Genomic DNA, 17,507 nt, shown 5'->3' on the forward strand with positions numbered 1-17,507 from the left:
ATGTTGCGGTGCTCTAAATTAGCTGAGGATGATGACGTCCTCTAAATTAGGTGAGGATCGGTTTGTCCTCAGACAGCCTTCTGACTGTGAAGGAATGTATTTCCTATCGTTACAGTAATCTGCTCCGGAAAATTAAAAACTAAACTAAACTTCCCTATCCCTGAAACAAACACTGTAATCGCTTACCTTGTCTTTAATATTCTGGTAGTTAAATTCAGTTTAAATACTAATTAGCACTTAAGTACTAATTAATATTAGCATTTTCCATCGAAGATTTAAAATGAAAAATCTAAAAATATCATAATGGAAAGATGTTTTTATGAAGGAAGGGTATTTTGCGTCTAATGAAGAATACAACTTCCACCACTTTTAACTAAGGAAAAGGCATCTTTTTCCACTCAGAAATACTGTTTTCACCGGAGTCTAGTTAGAAAAATACACACTGAAAGAAAGTCTTGTTGTGCTTATTATAATTTTGCTTTCAGCATCTGAAAATACTTTAAAGGCAAGATCGCAGTCTGGTTGGTTATTTTAGGCGCGGCTTAGCTTTCTTGCCTGTTGAGTGAAGCATTTGAAGACATGTTTATCTTTAAGAATTTGCTTAAATGCAGTTGTTACTCGGTACATGCATAAACGCTTTGCTGAATAGGGATAGATCGCTGCAGCAGGCTCTGCGTGAACTAAGAATCCAGTGGATAAAGGGATGCTTTTGGGTACGCTGTGCTGAATTTTAGAGCAGTTGAGATCCCCACTACACTGAGCACCATGCATGCGTCTTAATCATGGCAGCTAAAATTATAATCTCCGTTTTTCTTATCTGGAAATTATAGCGCAGGGGGAGGCAGCGATTTGCTCGTGGCTTATCTGGTGAGTGGGATGTGATTGTTTGTCAGACCACAGCCAAAGGCGGGTAAGCGGGGCTTTTCAGTAACAACGTCAATCCCATTCTCACAAGGGGAATATTTCCTTTTTGATTTTAAATTTCCATCTGATATTAATGAGCGCTATGTCTGGGTCTCGAGGAAAGAGCAGGAGCCAAGACAGTCTGGTTCTGCGAAGTGGCTACTCCATAACGAAACTTCCTATGTTTGTGAGTTAATGGGCCAAACCATTAGTCGGCCCTCCCGCTGACTTCAGTGGTGAACCTGGCCCGTTATTCCAACGTCTTACTGGCTGGACATGTTCCTGCTTGACTGTTACATGGCTGAAATGGGCTGGCGAGCACGATTAGATGGAGTGCGTGCACAGAGGCCCACGACAGAGACCAGCGTGGCTCATTATGACCGACTGAGGGTGAAAATGAAAACGTCTTGCTGTGTAATGGGCTGTTCTAATTGAGGTCTTGTCCAAAATACATGTAAAAAAGGACAAATTCTTTAAATTAGCTTTCCAAAGTCATGTTTTGTTTAGATTTTGTTTTTTTATTTAACTTCAGCTGAGATGTAGAATGAATCATTTTCCCTAATCAATGAGTAATCCTGAAAAGGCGGGGAAATACTCTACGAACGTATTTCAAAAACATTTCTAGCTTTCCCATTTCCATAATATTAAACTGAAGAGTTGCAAAGGGAAACTGCTACAACATAATGTTTTTCTGCAAGTCAGTGCCAAATTCTCTGAAAAACTCAGCCTTTGCAGTTTGCAGCGGTTGATCGTGATCATCATCTTCTGTGACAAAACTGAGGAAAAAAAGTCCATAAAATAACGGCATGCCCATTTTTCTTAGACTAGTTCAAGGAGTTGGATGATACTTTGAACGTGTGTGGTACTGAATTTCTGCTCTTGATGTCTTGGTAATTTCATGTTCATCTTACCTTGGCCAATTCATACGTGGAAAATACTGTGTTTTTTTTTTTTCTTTTTTTGCTCAATAACTTCTCAGTCTCCAAAACGTTCTCTCCTTTTATGGGCACTTTCTGGTAGCTCTAATGGAGTCCAGGACTCTGGGGACTGCCCATTACTGCATTCTTATCAAGCAATAACAAAGTGGGTACAGAAAATGTGGTCACAGACAGCTGGCCTTGTTATCTTCTTTCAGACAAGATCCAAGGAACAGACCTTGAGGCACATCATCTATTAAAATGGGTTGTGAGCCATAATTTTGAAGTTTTTTGCATTTCTTTGTTATTTATTGTTTTATAAGCTTTATGGCCATCAGCAAGATTGTTAAAACATCCTGGGTTATAGAAAGAGACCTGGTGGACAACGGGATGCCCATGAGCCAGCAATGGGCCCTTGTGGCCAAGAAGGCCAATGGCATCCTGGGGGGCATCAAGAAGAGTGTGGCCAGCAGGTGGAGCGAGGTCATCCTCCCCCTCTGCTCTGCCCTGGGGAGGGCACAGCTGGAGTCCTGTGTCCAGTTCTGGGCTCCCTGGGTCAAGAGGGACAGGGAACTGCTGGAGAGGGGACAGCAAAGGGCTACCAAGATGCTGAGGGGACTGGAACACCTCTCTGATGAAGAGAAAGGCTGAGGGATTTGGGTCACTTCAGTCTGGAAAAAAGACAGTTGAGGGGGGACCTTATCAAGGCTTGTAAATGCTGAAAGGGGGGGTGTCAGGAGGATGGGGCCAGGCTGTTTTCGGTGGTGCCGAGGGACAGGACAAGAGGTAACGGGCACAAACTTGACCATAGGAAGTTCCATCTCAACACGAGGAGGAACTTCTTTGCTGTGAGGGTGGCAGAGCCCTGGCACAGGCTGCCCAGAGAGGTGGGGGAGTCTTGTCACGTCCCGCTCCCAGGAAAGAGCCAGGGTAAGTGACTTCAGATTTGTAAATTACCAACGGCGCGGACTAAGGTGAGATAAATCTCGAGGTCCATAGAGAAACATTTATTAGCTTCCCAAAATGGTTAGTATAGTTCTTAACAAGTCCACGATAATTGGTTAGGTATATAAATAATTATGGCAAATGGTGAGGCATGCGTAGGACAACTTATGGCAAGTGGTACTTAAGGTTGTACTTAAGGTCATTTCTTAACAACTCTAACTGTTACTTAACAATTCTAAGAGAAAAGAGAAACTGAGGGATAGAGAAAGGAAAAGACAGAGAAAAAGACAGAGATAAAGAAAGAGATCACCGGTCCTGATTCCAGCGTCTTTTTCAGGGAATATTCCCAGGCATAATCTTCTTTCTTGGGAAGAATCTTCCCAGGCAGGGTCGTCATCTTCTGTTTCTTCTTTGTTCCCCTGCCTGGGAGCACTTACTTTCCCCTTTTATGTTTGCTGAATTAGCACGGTCCACCCCTCTTGTCGAGGACAGCCTCATCTCAGGTTTCTGCCTTCTCCCAGGTGACGTGTAGCATGATTTGGGTGGAGAGACAAGTGCCATAGTCATACGTATTTAGCATGATCTCTATAATCCTCATTAGCATATGCAGAGTGTGCGCTTGCATATGCATTTCGCGGATAATGAAGCAAAGGTCACTTATTGGACACAATGGCCTCGAGACCTGAGAACTAGTGAGCTCACCACACGAGTGGCAGAACTATCCTGTCTTCACAAGACAGTTCTCCCACACTTTCAGGCGCCAGAAGCGTTAGGTTTATCAGTTCTTTGAAGGCCAGGCCTGCATTATTTATTTCCTTGCGAGCGTTTGAGGCATTGAAGGCTTGGAGGGTCTCCTGCCCCTCGGCAGGGAATTTACAGTCCGTCTCTTAGAAGTCTCCGTCTCTGGAGACATTCAAACCCGCCTGGACGCGTTCCTGTGCCACCTGCTCTGGGTGACCCTGCTCTGGCAGGGGGCTGGACTGGGTGATCTCCAGAGGGCCCTTCTGACCCCTGTCATTTTATGATTCTGTGATTATGCTGGAAGAGTACATACCCAAGAAATACCGGAGTATATCCAAAAATATCCAAATGGCTGTCATCACTGAAAAAGTTTTCAGAAAGTTAGGACCAAACAGCTGTTTACTGTTTTGTTTTTTTTTTTTTTTTTTAAATATAGTTATGATAGAAGTAAATCCCTCTTTGGAACTGTAAAATAAACATTAAGAGGTCAGTTGATTTATATTTTACCCTTCTGTAAATGTACTTATACAGCTCCATTAATTCACTATATTATGGGATGAGAGCTATAGCAGTCCCCATCGTAACCTTAGTTTTAGCATCGTCTGTCCTTCCAGCCTCCTCTAAGACTTTTTTTCCCCCGCAAACAAGTACCTAGTGCCAGCATTTTGCATACCATAATTTATCTTAGTAAAACTTCATTTTGTTTGTAACTGTATGAGTTTATAACTTTGAGTTCGATTTTTAATTTTTGAAGAGACGAACAATAACATAATTTTACTGAAATCTGGCAAAACTGTCATGGACTTTGCAGAAACCAATATACTATCAAATGCATGTGTGTATGGAAATAGAAGACTGTCTGAATTGATCTCCTACTGAGCTGTGTTTCAGATAACAGCTCCGACTTGGAAACACAGATAGGGGAAGGGAAAAGAGCTGTAAGAGCTGAGAAATCTAGCAGAAAATAATCCCTTCCCTGTTTTGGAAATGTTACTGTTAACAAGTCCTACGGAAACTATGACTTCTTTCAGGCTTCTGCCTTCTCTTCACCAAAATCCAGCTCTTTCTACACACAGTGAATGGATTTAGGACCTAGTGTTGCATTCAAAGCTGTTGCAGTGAATCATTATACTCAAAAACACTACAACTTTGTGCTGGCTCCAAGGATTTGTTCACATATAATAAACTGCAGCCAAAGGTATCCTAGAAAGAGCCTTGGGAGGATGCCTCTGTAAATACCGTAATAAGTTTTCAAAATGTATTTGGTTAGCATCGTTGTTATTGCTTTACAGTACGTGGACTTTCACCTTGAGGTAAAAAAGAGAAATATTCGCTATAGAGAACTAAACAAAGCCCATGGGTCCACGGAGGAGTCACTGAACTTGATACAAATCCACACTACAGCCGGTTGCGGCGTCAAACTTTTGTTCACTACGACCGATGCCTTCAACTTCTGTTAAACCCCTCACACGCGCAGACAGATGCCGGAGCTGGCAATGTCTGCGTTTCCGTTTCATGGCTCAGAAACCCAGCTGATATTAGCAGAAGCAACACGCTCTACGGGACCTGAAAATTTATGCTTGAACTTTGCTTGTTTCAGGCACAACTCGCTTGTAAATAATAAATGAAATAAGTCATTCCACTTCGGTATTTCTACTGTTGAATCTATACAAAACATTGACAAAGTTGGTTTTGCAAGATTGCTCATTTTAAACCGTTTGGAGTCGTCCTAGGAGCCTAAGCGTCATGGAAAAGACAGTTATTAGCAGTTTCTTGATTTGACTTCTTGAACTCCTAAATCTTTTAGTTTCTCACTGTCTACAATTCAGGTTTTGTTTTTCTACCGTGTTGTCTCAGGTGTTTTCCTGGAAACATGAATCAAGCTGAAATTGTGTAGCTGTTGCACACAATCCGAGAGTTTTGCAATGTAGACCTTCTGACACCTCCATATTATCTGCCAGTATTTATGGGACTGGCAGATATGTACAAGTTATGTTATGTACAAGTAACTGTATTTGCAGGAAATGCATCACCCACCAGTGAAATAACAATCTTTTTCAGCTGTTTCATACACGGAGATCTATTTCAACACCAAGTGATCATTCTCTTTCTTTACATTACCTCGGTAAACAAGTTATTACACGTTCAGTTGTCTTAAACTGTTGCTGGAGTCAAGAGCTGGACGAGGTTGTCAGGGTGTCTCCAGGAGATGGTCAGTGACATTTTGAAGCTGGCAGATGTGGGAGCTGAAATTCAGAGGGTAGTGAGCTTTCTGAACAGCTGCAACTTTGCTCTTTTTGATTGCCTTCTACTTGCTTGGATAACTGTACTTTCTATGAAACTAAGTAAAGCAATGGTGAAGGAAATTAGATGGAATGACTATAAAAATAAGTGGAGGAGAAAGAGGACGTACGTGACTTTAGTGTAACTTATCTTTGACACGCCGGTCTGTTATTTTTCACTGATGTAAAGGTTAAATCCATTAACTGGTGGTCTTCCAGTGAGGACGGAGAGCTGACAAGGCATGAAGGGCTCGGGCCAGCGAAACCACAAAGTACTTGATCTTTGAATGTATGACTTTTATTGTCAGCAGCAAAAATGACTTGACTTTCATATGTTCCCTCTACGTGTGAGGAAATGAACATAAATTAATAGCTACAGTAATTTCCTCTGGGTAAATCTATCTAAATGATCTTAAATATTAGAATGCTGAAAGGCTAATGGCTTGAATATGACACGATGAACACCTACAGCTGTTTGTGAAGCCAAAGGGAGGTCTGGGTGCTCGCTGTCTTCGAAAATCACAACACCAACAATGTCTTTATACAGAGAATCCCCTCGGTTTCAGTAAAATTTACATAACCTTGCAGCAGTGTAACAGTCTCATATACCAATACTATATCCGAGTTTCTAAAAATTACAGGGCTTGGAAATGATTGCCTTGTTTACCTTCCAAGAGATGTTAGACTATGGGTGGAGTGTTTTTATCCCCAACTGTTGAATGCATCGGTGTTTTGCGTTTATTCTGAAGAGTCAAACAGTATGTAAACCTAAAGAGTAAATTTTAGGAAATGAACAGCTGATTTGTTTTTTGCAATTCACGTGCATGAACTCCCCTTGCTAGAGTTATCGCTCAGCAGTAAAACAAATTAAAATGTTCATGTCAAAGTGATTATAATTTTTGTGTGTCACGAGGTATTTGTAAATCCGTTACACAGGATGGCTATATTTTTATTTTGTATTTATTTTAGTTTTTGTCTGGGAGGAAAATGATTTCTTGTCGATACTGCCATGCTATTGGGTACAAGAATATGCATTTGAGGGAAATAATTTTTTTTTAAGACTTGAAGATTTGCCTACACTGTATTTGTCCATTAGGACTCTGTGCTTGTGTGTTGTAACAGTCCGAACCTGACTCAAAATACAGCTCTCGTGTATTTTCTCAGCTTCTCGGAGGTTAACTGTAACAACGATTCACTCAAGATACAGTCAAATAATCAAAGTGACCAAGTTAGCAAATTTTAGGAAACCGCTGCCCAGTAACGGTTATGTACATACATCTGGTCCTCCCTAACAACAAATAAAATAGATTAGCCATAAAGATCCAATGAGCTTATTTTAACACATGGCTGTTTACATTTGAGTTTACCTGCCCCCTCAGCTGAGATGTGTAACCATGTGCAAATTCCTCCACCGTTGCAATGAGAAATAAAATGGCTTCCTTTGGACTACTAACTCTTGTACTCAGCAGACAGCACTCTCGTTCAGTGACGTGCTACCGTCTACTGTGGTCTGCAATGTCGATTCAAAGGAAGGAGTGATTGTGCCAAGCTTGCAAAGCAACAAAACCAAACAAAACAAAGAAAAGAGAGGAAAAAACTTATGTGTATTTTCCTCTCCTTTCTGTTTGCCCTGTCTGTCTGTAATGTGTCCGACACCAGCCAGTATTCATATATATTTCAGTTTTTAAAATTGATTTACAGTTTGCAAGAGACTAAGAAGCAATAAAATCTAAGCTTACCTAACACCTGGTAGCATTAACTACAATTCAGAAGCTTCAGACTAATATAAGAGGAAACATAATTTGGATTTAGCAAGAAGCAGGATTCATGAATTCTCCATCCACTGTGACTAACTCGTACCTTTGTAAAAGTTTCTTGATCTCTATTTTTACCTTGAAAGACCCACATGGAAAATGAACTTTCACGGGAATGCATTGAAGGTATTTATGAACTTTGAAAATTCTATGTCAATAAAAACAAGTAGTCAATGATTGGTAAAGACATTTAAATGTTAGGTCTAAAGAAACTGATTTATTTGCTTTTCTGTATAAAAGCTTGCTTAATTCTCCTTGAGCTGCTGGTTAGTGGATGCTGAATAGAATCTGCCTAATAAAAGAGCATCTCTTCCCCTTCTTGAGCAACCACCTCATTTGGCTGAGACAATCTGGATAGAGTGTACGTTTAGCTTGACAGCAGAAAGTCTTCCTCGTTTTGACAAACTTTGTCTTTTAACAACAAACTTCAACAGACTCCTGTTTTTAAAGGCATGGGGTCTGTGTGGTCCCTAGTTTGAATGATTAAACTCCGTAAAAATCTGCTTGTGTAACTTTCAAGCAAGCGCCAACCTTAATAAATGGATATTTACTGCTCTAAGTGGTTAAATGTGGCATATTCCTGATCCAGAGGAATAAGTTTTGAGACAGAAAATCATAACATGAAAAAATGTTAGTAAATATTCCTATTGGCATGAAAAGGAGAACATCTGCTAAAGTCACGAATGGTTTGTTGCCTGAGCTAGCAGCAGGACAGCCTACAGCTGATTAGCTATGGCTTGGTAAGAGAACGGGAGTGCAATGAATAGAAATGTTTGTCATTTGAAGTTGCTTAAAATCACCCTAAAAGCATTAAAAAAATGACACTTCACCTTTTAAATCGTTTCCTTGGTATCTTCCGAAACTGCTGTAATGACTGCGTAACTATTAGTACAGCTCCAAACTGAGTTGTATGTGTATGAAATGTCCTGATTTGATTTTGTCTTCACTAAAGTATTTAAGGAAGCATTTGTCCGTTCCTACCTAGAAATGCACAAAAGCACATGCAAAACACCAAGCAGATCTTCCAAAATCAAGTTTAAACATATATTTACGGTTGTGGGTCTGGTCTTGAGCTGTGATGCCAGTCTGAACTTTGGACCACAGGCTCCAAACAGTTCTTGCCCACTTTTTTCCTAAACTCACTTTGTGCATGGATATCTCTGATTTAAAACAGATCCGGCAATTTGAACACCTTTGAATCTCAAATATCCTACAGTTAGGTTTGATGTAAGGGTGAGGCAATTATGGATGCCATCACAATTAGCCTTGGATGTCTGTTATGTTAATTCTTAAAGATAGATGTGCTAATGCGTGGAAATAGAAATAACCTCCAATATGTTTTTTGCTGTTTTTCTTGATTCCCTGCAGTCTAATTTGGAGGAGGAGTTTTGCCTGTGAGAGCTACCGTGATAAATTGACCATTGACTTAAGGAAGAAATTTTTTACGATGATGCGTGATAAGACACTGGCCCAGGTTGGCCGGAGAGGTGGTAGATGCCCCATCCCTGGAAACATTCAAGGTCAGGTTGGATGAGGCTCTGAGCAGCCTGATCTAGTTGAAGATGTCCCTGCCCGTGGCAGGGCGTTGGACTAGATGGCCTTTAAAGGTCCCTTCCAACCCAAACCATCCTATGATTCTGTGAGTTCGGTTGCTGTTCCTGTGATGTCTGTATGAAAGATTTCTCTTCTCTCTGAAAAGAAATCAAGTTTGGGCAATCTGTAATGTCTCTATATAGGTGTGTTTAGTAAATACTCATACAGCAGTTTAAGCATTTGGCCACTGATACAGCATATTGTTTTAAGGTGACATATGTTATGGTCCCAAATGGCATGTCCCCCGATGCTGCCTGTCTGAACATTTCTCAGTGGGGAAAGGAGAGGACCTTCTGTTACTATGAAGTGACGTGACGAGCATCACATCGTGCGAGCTGGGATGATGACTCAGGCCACGGCTGGAGGACCCTTCCTCGTTTTGCTGAAATCGGGTGGGGAGAGGATCTAGAACCTGGTTCTATCTAGCTGGAGGACGGGAGATTTCTCAGCCTGAAGCCGCTTTCGCTCTCTGCCTCAGGATGCCTTAACAGGCCATGAAGATTCAATTGCCTGATAGTCTACAAATGAGCCTATCAAAGGTAATTTCATACTGGCTAGATACTATGAAGAAAGTTTGTTGTCCCTACCTTATGCAGTTCTGTGGGTGAATAGGGGCAGGCTTTTTTACTCTGATGCCGTAATTTATATTTTGTGTAAGATGCTTCATTTGGGCATATTTCTTGAGAGAGTTAAAAGCTAATTGCCTCTGAGAGGAATACTTTAATATTTTAAAATTATACTTATTTTTATATATAGAGAAAATCTATGTAAATAGCAGTTGAACAAGGCAAGTAACACTTGTGTTTCCATAGTATTTGTGACTGACATGCAGCTCTGAATCTTCTTAGGTCATCTTCACTTATCAAAAGTGTGGTAAATTATCTACTTTTCTGATTATTTCTGAAACTGTATGGGTGACTTCTGATTTTCAGTTTTTTTGCTACCTAGATACAGTAAAGAACAATGGTAAGTCTTACCTTATCTGTACTACATTTGACGGTGGATAATAGATCTGTTGTCCAAAAAGCCAAACGGGACTGGAAGGACAGATGCAGAACGGGACACTGACCCCTCCAGTCTGTAAGAAAAGGACTGTTAGCATACAGCCTACTGAACACAATAGTGTGTCTTCGTTTCTTTATTCTACACTAAGATCTGGCGGCTTCAACTTAAAAATATACATAAAAGTAGCCAGCATCCAGATATAGATGACAATTACAGAAAGCATGGAGAGACTTCATACAAGAAAAAAAGTTAAGAGACTGGAATTACATAGTTTGAAAAATAGATGTGTGTACAAAATAACAAATTCTATAAAACAGTGTAGCTGGTCACAAGAGTTGGGGAATGTTCAGCGAAAGCCAGAGGTACTGTATTTAAATTCCAGTTTTTCTTTGTTGTGTTCTATTTTATTATTCTCACTTATTTCAATTAGTTCAGACGGTAAATCCGATTGATTAAAGGCTTTTAGTAAATGAGGGCTCAATGTGGAGCAGAGGCACACAAGTACAATGTCTGCTCACACCCAACAACAAAAATGAGGAGATTCTTTATTTAAAAATGACGTTTGGTGCTGGAAGAAGCTGTGGTGATGTGGAGGGACGGCTGTGCGGTGGTGCAGCCGCTCTGGACTAAATCACAGCCTTCCTTCAGGGCTTCAGAGCAGACTAAGCAAGATGCCTTGACACTCTGATATTAGGAACTGAAATCTGTAAAATTCTCCGGCCGGTTTACACACATCACAAAGCCAATTCTCTTTGCGTTGCTTGTTGTCTCTGGTAAATGTGTGCCAGTGGAGCAATATAACCAACCGACGGGATAACTCTAGAGGTACCGATGGAAGATGGGTTCTGGAAGGTCATGATTATGTATAATACTCATGACAGGCCGAGTACAGCCAAGTTCTTAAAATAAACTATTGTGTAACCGTGTCATTATGCATGTAACCTGAGGAGGAAATGAATTAACCATTGAAATCAGAACATGCATATTACAAATCACAAATTTATCAGAAGAAAAAAGACAGACACTCTGACTTTTGATACAGGAAAATTAGATAATGTATTGTTTAATGTTTGTTGTATAATAATAATAATAATTTTTGCTTGCATACTACTTTATAGAAGAATTATTTTCTTCAGCATGAACAAAGTAAGGAGTGGAAGTTAGGGAAGAATTTTTTTCTCTCTTTTTTTTTTTTAATAGCAAGAAACTGGCAACAGATGACTCCATGGTAATTTACCTATAATGGAAAAGGAACAGATTTATCTCCTTATCAGTCACTAATTTAAAGAAGTATTTTATCTCGGAGTGCAAGGAACCTAATAAAAATTGACACCAAGTATTTCTATTTAAATGGCCTATTATTTTAAAGGGCACAATACTCTTACATCAGGAGATACTCATGTATTTTACAGCCCTTTCAGATCTGTGTCTAACTGGTGCTTTTAATGACTTTTATTATTCTTCAAGAATGTGAAGAACTGCTGGAGAAATGTATTCACAGTCGCAGGAAAAAAATAATTCTACATTAATCTAACTTTACATTGGATAAACTTAGATAAACCATTTCTGAACAGAAGGGGAAAAATAGTTACAGAAGAAGCATGGAAGCAAAGTAGAAAAAATGGATAAAGATGTTAAAACATCACACCCAAAAAGAGCTTAGGAAGTCCAACTTTGCGAGTATTGAACAGAGCACAGAAAAGGATTGGGAATTCAGTGGTGAAGATATTATGGGCAGGACCATTTGAGAGAATGAGGGGTTTGAGATCTTATCTGTAAGCAAATACATTCCTCAAACTTATTTAAAAGATTTAAGTTGGCCATGAAAGTGTTTTTTATGAGTTTAAGTAAATGCAAAAAAAAAAAAAAAATCTAAATGAAATTCCTAACTAATGTCTACAACTTGATCTTTTTGGAAACTTATAAAAATGCTAAGGAATTTGTAGGGTTTTTTTAACAAAATATTTCACTTTTTACCTTTTGTAAAGAAATCCGAGTTTGGAGTCTGCCACATTATTGCCTTCTGTAATTTCTGTTGATTTCTGTAATTCAACTACATGCAGGTTCTGTTTGATTGGAATTTTAAAAACCTTGTAATAAGTCTAATAGTAAGTCTAATGCTGAACTTGCATTCAAAGTTATCAGAATGTACTGAAACCAGGTCATTAATCTAAAACAACGCGAGGTGAAAAAGTCTTTGAAACTTCCCTTACTGTGAATAAGAAGCATGGGTTTCATCCTCCCTAACCCTCTCAGCCTATGAAGTATTAGTTCTCCAGTCTAATATAATTCCCCATACTTCTGTAATAAACGGAAAAAGCTGAGCAGCTGCAGGTGGCCTGTCTCAGACGGTGCCCGATCAGACAAACCCCTTCTGTGACAGTCAGGAGTCACCTTTTGCTGGCTCAAGGAACAGAAATGCAGTAGCCCAAAGTACTGCTGCAGCTTTATGGGCTTCCAGAAGTTTTATGGACAACCACAAAAGGTTATAGAGTGGGTTAGGAAATTAATAGTCAAACATACTCATCAGAGAAAGTTCCCCGAAGCTGCGAAGTTGTGTAATTTCATACAGAGATTTGCTCTCGCTGTATTTCCTTTCGTTACAGGAACAGACAAAATTTTCTAATATCACATCCCAACTTACCGTGTTTTTCATGGAAACTGGTTATGGTTGGGAGCAGCTCCTTTGTCCCAGTTTTCTTAGCTCTTACTCAGCTGAAGCTCCTGAAGGTCGTCGTAATTTTTTCTTAACGGAAGAAACCTAAAGATGTAGAAACTGAAAACATATTTAATTATAGATAAAGCTTTGGCAGGGCTTAACTCATCAAAGTAGTTTTAAACATCACAGTTAAAAAATTGGGGGATATAAATTTGTTTGTGCTTTCCTGTGTTCTCTATCAGTATTTATAAAATACTTGAAGGATGCCAAAGTTCTCTTGTATCTTAGGATTGAGAAGGAAATACATACCATTCAACTTGATTGTACTTCGAGCCTTTTCATCTGAAATTTGATGAAGACAGTATGTGTTAATTAGATGCCAGTAAAAATATGGATGTAGCATTGTGCACTTCATGCAGAGCAACTGTCAGCTATTGCCACTGACAAGTAATTTTCATTTGCACTTTTCGTACGCTGGTCATTGGATTCAATGTTGAGTTTTGAATTAAAGCATAAAAAGGAACAAAACACTTTTCACTGGGTTTGGGTTTTTTTGGCTGTTGTTGTTCACTGTTTGCAAGTTTTTAATTGTAAGAGATGCTGTAGATGGAGTTTTTCTTCTTAGCACTGCTGTCCTATTTTCCCCGTGATATCCCCTGGGGATCTAACATGAGTTTAAGTAAGTCCATTTTTTCTCGACTGACAGAACAAATGTTCAGATGCTTTAAAATTTAAAGAGCAAAATGTAGGGATGGGTGAATCAGTTTAGAAGAGGTAGGAAATTCCACATTCAAATCAAATAGCCTTCTTTTTGTTTGTTTGCTTGCTTGCTTGCTTCTGGGTTGTTTTTGTTTGCTTTTAATTTCCTCTAACGATGTTACATTTTGAAACCTTGGCATTTTCAACATCCTTCCCTGTATCTAAAAGGAAAGACCTCCAGGACTTGCAACCAGTAGGGAGAATTACGTGTGAACTTCGCCAGTGAATGCACCTATGTGCATAAGACCTATTGCATGAAAATTATTTTCATGGCACGCAGTTTAATGTTCATTAATATTTATGAGGTAACATAGTTGTTCTGTGTATATTAAAGAATATTCTCCTTTTCAAGGACGTTTCTCGTTTTAAAAGAGCCATTTGAGAGCTACCATGGTAAGAAGTTTTGTAAGTATACAGAGCAGTTCAGAAAGTCCAGAAGTGAGTTGCTAAAGATATTTACATGTATTTTCTGTTCTATTTACTTTGAAATGGCTTATATAGAAAAAAATATAGCAAGACAGTCATTGTTGTTAAAGTTCAGTATGGCATTGTGCCTTAAGGGTTGACTCCTTCAAGTGGTTTAAAATCCATATTCTTGCATGGAGTAACTTGAAATTTGCACCAAGTGGAATCATTGATTCGAAATTGGTGTTGTTTGGGTTTGGGGATAAAATGTTGAAGATACGGCCTTTTTAGAAAGACGTTTTCCTGAGTACAGTTCCTAGTTTTGTTGCATCCATCAAGGACTCAAACTATGGTTCTAATGTCTACAAATCCTTTCAGTGGCTTGGCAGTGATCATAGTTGGAAATGAGTGTTTACCAAAGTGAGCTGTTGGAGATTCAGCCCATGCCATGACAAACTGTGGTGTGTTTGGGATTAGCTGTCGAGCTGTACCTGCCTCTCGGATGCAGGTGCGTGATGTCTGGGAAGATGTGGAGAAACGGCAGCAGCACACGGACAGTTGGAGTGTGTGAGATCAGAAAGTCCCATGCATTCGCCTCCCCGCTGTGCTCCCCACTGCATCTCTGTCCACATCTCCATCCAGGATTTCCCCTCAGCTTGAGATTCATGGTCCCTGTGCCCACCCCACGCTTGGATCTCATAGAATCATAGACTGGTTTGGGTTGGAAGGGACCTTAAAGATCATCCAGTTCCAACCCCCTGCCCTGGGCAGGGACACCTCTCACCAGCCCAGGTTGCTCCAAGCCCCGTCCAACCTGGCCTTGAACCCCTCCAGGGATGGGGCAGCCACAGCTTCTCTGGGCAACCTGGGCCAGGGGCTCACCGCCCTCACAGCAAAGAATTTCTTCCCAATATCTCATCTCAGTCTCCCCTCTTCCAGTTTAAAACCGTTCCCCCTCGTCCCATGGCTCCCCTCCCTGATCCAGGGTCCCTCCCCAGCTTTCCTGGAGCCCCTTGAGGGCCTGGAAGGGGCTGTAAGGTCTCCCCGGAGCCTTCTCTTCTCCAGGCTGAACCCCCCCAGCTCTCTCAGCCCGTCCTCACAGCAGAGGGGCTCCAGCCCTCCCAGCATCTCCGGGGCCTCCTCTGGCCCCGCTCCAACAGCTCCGTGTCCTTCTGCTGTTGGTGCCCCAGCGCTGGAGGCAGCACTGCAGGGGGGTCTCCCAGAGCGGAGCAGAGGGGCAGAATCCCCCCCTCGCCCTGCTGCCCACGCTGCTGGGGATGCAGCCCAGGCTGCGGGGGGTTTCTGGGCTGGGAGCGCCCATCTCCGGCTCACGTTGAGCTTCTACTCAACCAACACCCCCAAGTCCTTCTCTTGGGTCGAGCCTGACACCTTACGTTCCTCTAGGAAATCAAGTATCGGTAGAAGTTTCTTAACTTCTCGCCTCGGCCGCGATATTCCCCAGCCGCGGAGTTGGCCGCGGTGCGGTTCGGCGACCCGGGCTGCGGCCTCTCAGCGGGCGGCCGCCCTGCGCCCGTCCCTCTGCCCCGCGGCTCCGGGGAGGACGCTCCGCTGGATGCACCGACCGCGCTTGGACCCGTCCCCGCATTCCCTCGAGCTCAGCCGCGGAGGAAAGGGCGGGAGCAAGATTAAAAAATAAGGCAGAAACTCAAGAAGATTCGAGTATGCGGGGACGGGCGCTGGCTGAGGCGCCGGACAGCCCTCAGGGCCACTAGCACTGACCCAGCCAACCGCCGAAAATCCCAGTATCCCGGCGGCGGGGCCGTAGCGGCCGCCGCCGCGCAGGTTACGCGCCCTGCGGTGGAGAGGCGGGCAGGGGGCAGCGGCCCCTCGGCGAGGACAGCGGGCGGCAGCCGGTAAGCTTGGCGGCGGCGGGCACCGACAGCGGAGCGGGGAGGGGGGAGCCGGCCCGGGCAGCGAGGCGGGCACTGGCTGTCTGAGGGCGGGGGGCGGCTCCCCGGCCCGTCCCCCCCCTCCACCCCGGGAAACGCGGCCCCGCCGAGCCCGGCCGGCGGCGGAGGCAGCCGGGAGTGAAGGGAGCGCGGCCCCCGCCGCCCCCTCACAGCTTCCCGCCCCGTTCCCCTCACGGCTTCCCGCCCCGTCCCGCGACAGGTATGCACGGCCCGGGGACAGCGGGCGGGGGGGGGCGTTCGCTGAGGCGGGGGTCTGGTCTCGCCCCCGAGGCGGGGGGTATCGCCCTGCCGGCGGCGTGTTCGAGGGACCGGCTCTATGCCGTCCGGGGGGTCGGTAGCTGCCCCCTCCCCATCCCCCCCCGCTCCTTGCACCGAGGGAGGGCTTCGGTGAGGGAACCCCCTGGAAAGCGGTGAAGCAGAGCTGCCCGCGGGCGGGGTCTCCATCTGCCCCCTCGGCTTTGGCGGCGGAGTTTGGCTCGCCCAGCCGAGCCCGACGGGCGGGGATGGCGGCGGGCAGGGGCGGGAGATGGAGATCCCCGGCTGGGGATGGGGGCGGTGAAGCGGCGCGTTTGGGGGCCGTTTGGGGGTGAGGGGGTGCGTGGCTGTGAGGAGGGGGCGAAGGGGAGGGCGCGGTGTGGGCTGGAGAGGGCAGCGACGGGCCGGTCCCCGGGTGGACCCGGCTCTCAGAGCGGGGGCGGGGGCTGGGAGGCGGTGGGGGTACCAGCGCATCCTGACTTCTCCCACAGAATCACAGAATGGTTTGGGTTGGAAAGGACCTTAAAGACCATCTAGTTCCAACCCCCTGCCATGGGCAGGGGCACCTCCCGCTAGACCAGGCTGCTCAAAGGCTCATCCAGCCTGGCCTTGGACACCTCCAGGGATGGGGCAGAAGAAAGAGAGCAGGAAGGGCAGAATTCAGCAAGGGAACGCGAAATCTTGTCTGGAAGCAGAGTGACCTTCCCTCACACTGTTTGTATGACTCTGGGAGCGGCAGGATGAGGTAGGAAAAGGGAAAGGGGTCGGAGTATGAACAGCAGGAAAGCAATTCCTGAGGGCTCCATGGAGGAGTAAAAGCAGTAGGAATTCAGTTAGCTGCTGGCATGCTTGATCTGAAACACCTGCGTCAGTGGGCCTGGCTCTTTAAAACAGAAGTCACAAAACCTTCCCACAAGTAACTGAACAAACACACGAGTCAATTTATTCTTCTCCTGAAAGTTTTTTACATCCTTTCCTTTTTAGATCTTCCTTTTCTCCTTTCCTGTGGTCTTGGCTCTGTTTAACTCCTCTCAGAATAACCTGTCTTGTTGAAGGGAGTCTCTGTCAGGGGATGAAAAAAAAAGTCCTCAAAAACAAATGCTATCTTTGTTTAAAGCTATTTGTGGATCAAGGTTGTGACTTAACTGTGAAATAGCATGGCTCTTTTTTGCTTATATTAAAAACACAATAACATTAAAATAATCAAAGTCTTAGGAGGTAACTAGGCTGAAATGCAGTTCAGCAGTGTGAGACTTCAATGTAGGTTTTTACAGTACCTCACCTCTCTTGTGAATAAA

The 17,507-nt window shown here is 43.4% G+C and overlaps 1 protein-coding gene across 1 annotated transcript in view; it reads left to right on the forward strand.

Moving 5' to 3' along the window:
* Window positions 1-17,507, forward strand: part of SHANK2 (SH3 and multiple ankyrin repeat domains 2) — a 407,070-nt gene that overhangs the window by 24,074 nt on the left and 365,489 nt on the right. Inside the window, exon 6 of the mRNA XM_054200512.1 lies at window positions 8,971-9,734. The gene's annotated coding sequence lies outside the window, so the exon portion shown is untranslated. The remainder of the gene's footprint in view (window positions 1-8,970; window positions 9,735-17,507) is intronic.

The sequence above is a fragment of the Rissa tridactyla genome, chromosome 4 (genome assembly GCF_028500815.1).
Source record: "Rissa tridactyla isolate bRisTri1 chromosome 4, bRisTri1.patW.cur.20221130, whole genome shotgun sequence".
Lineage (NCBI taxonomy): Eukaryota > Metazoa > Chordata > Aves > Charadriiformes > Laridae > Rissa > Rissa tridactyla.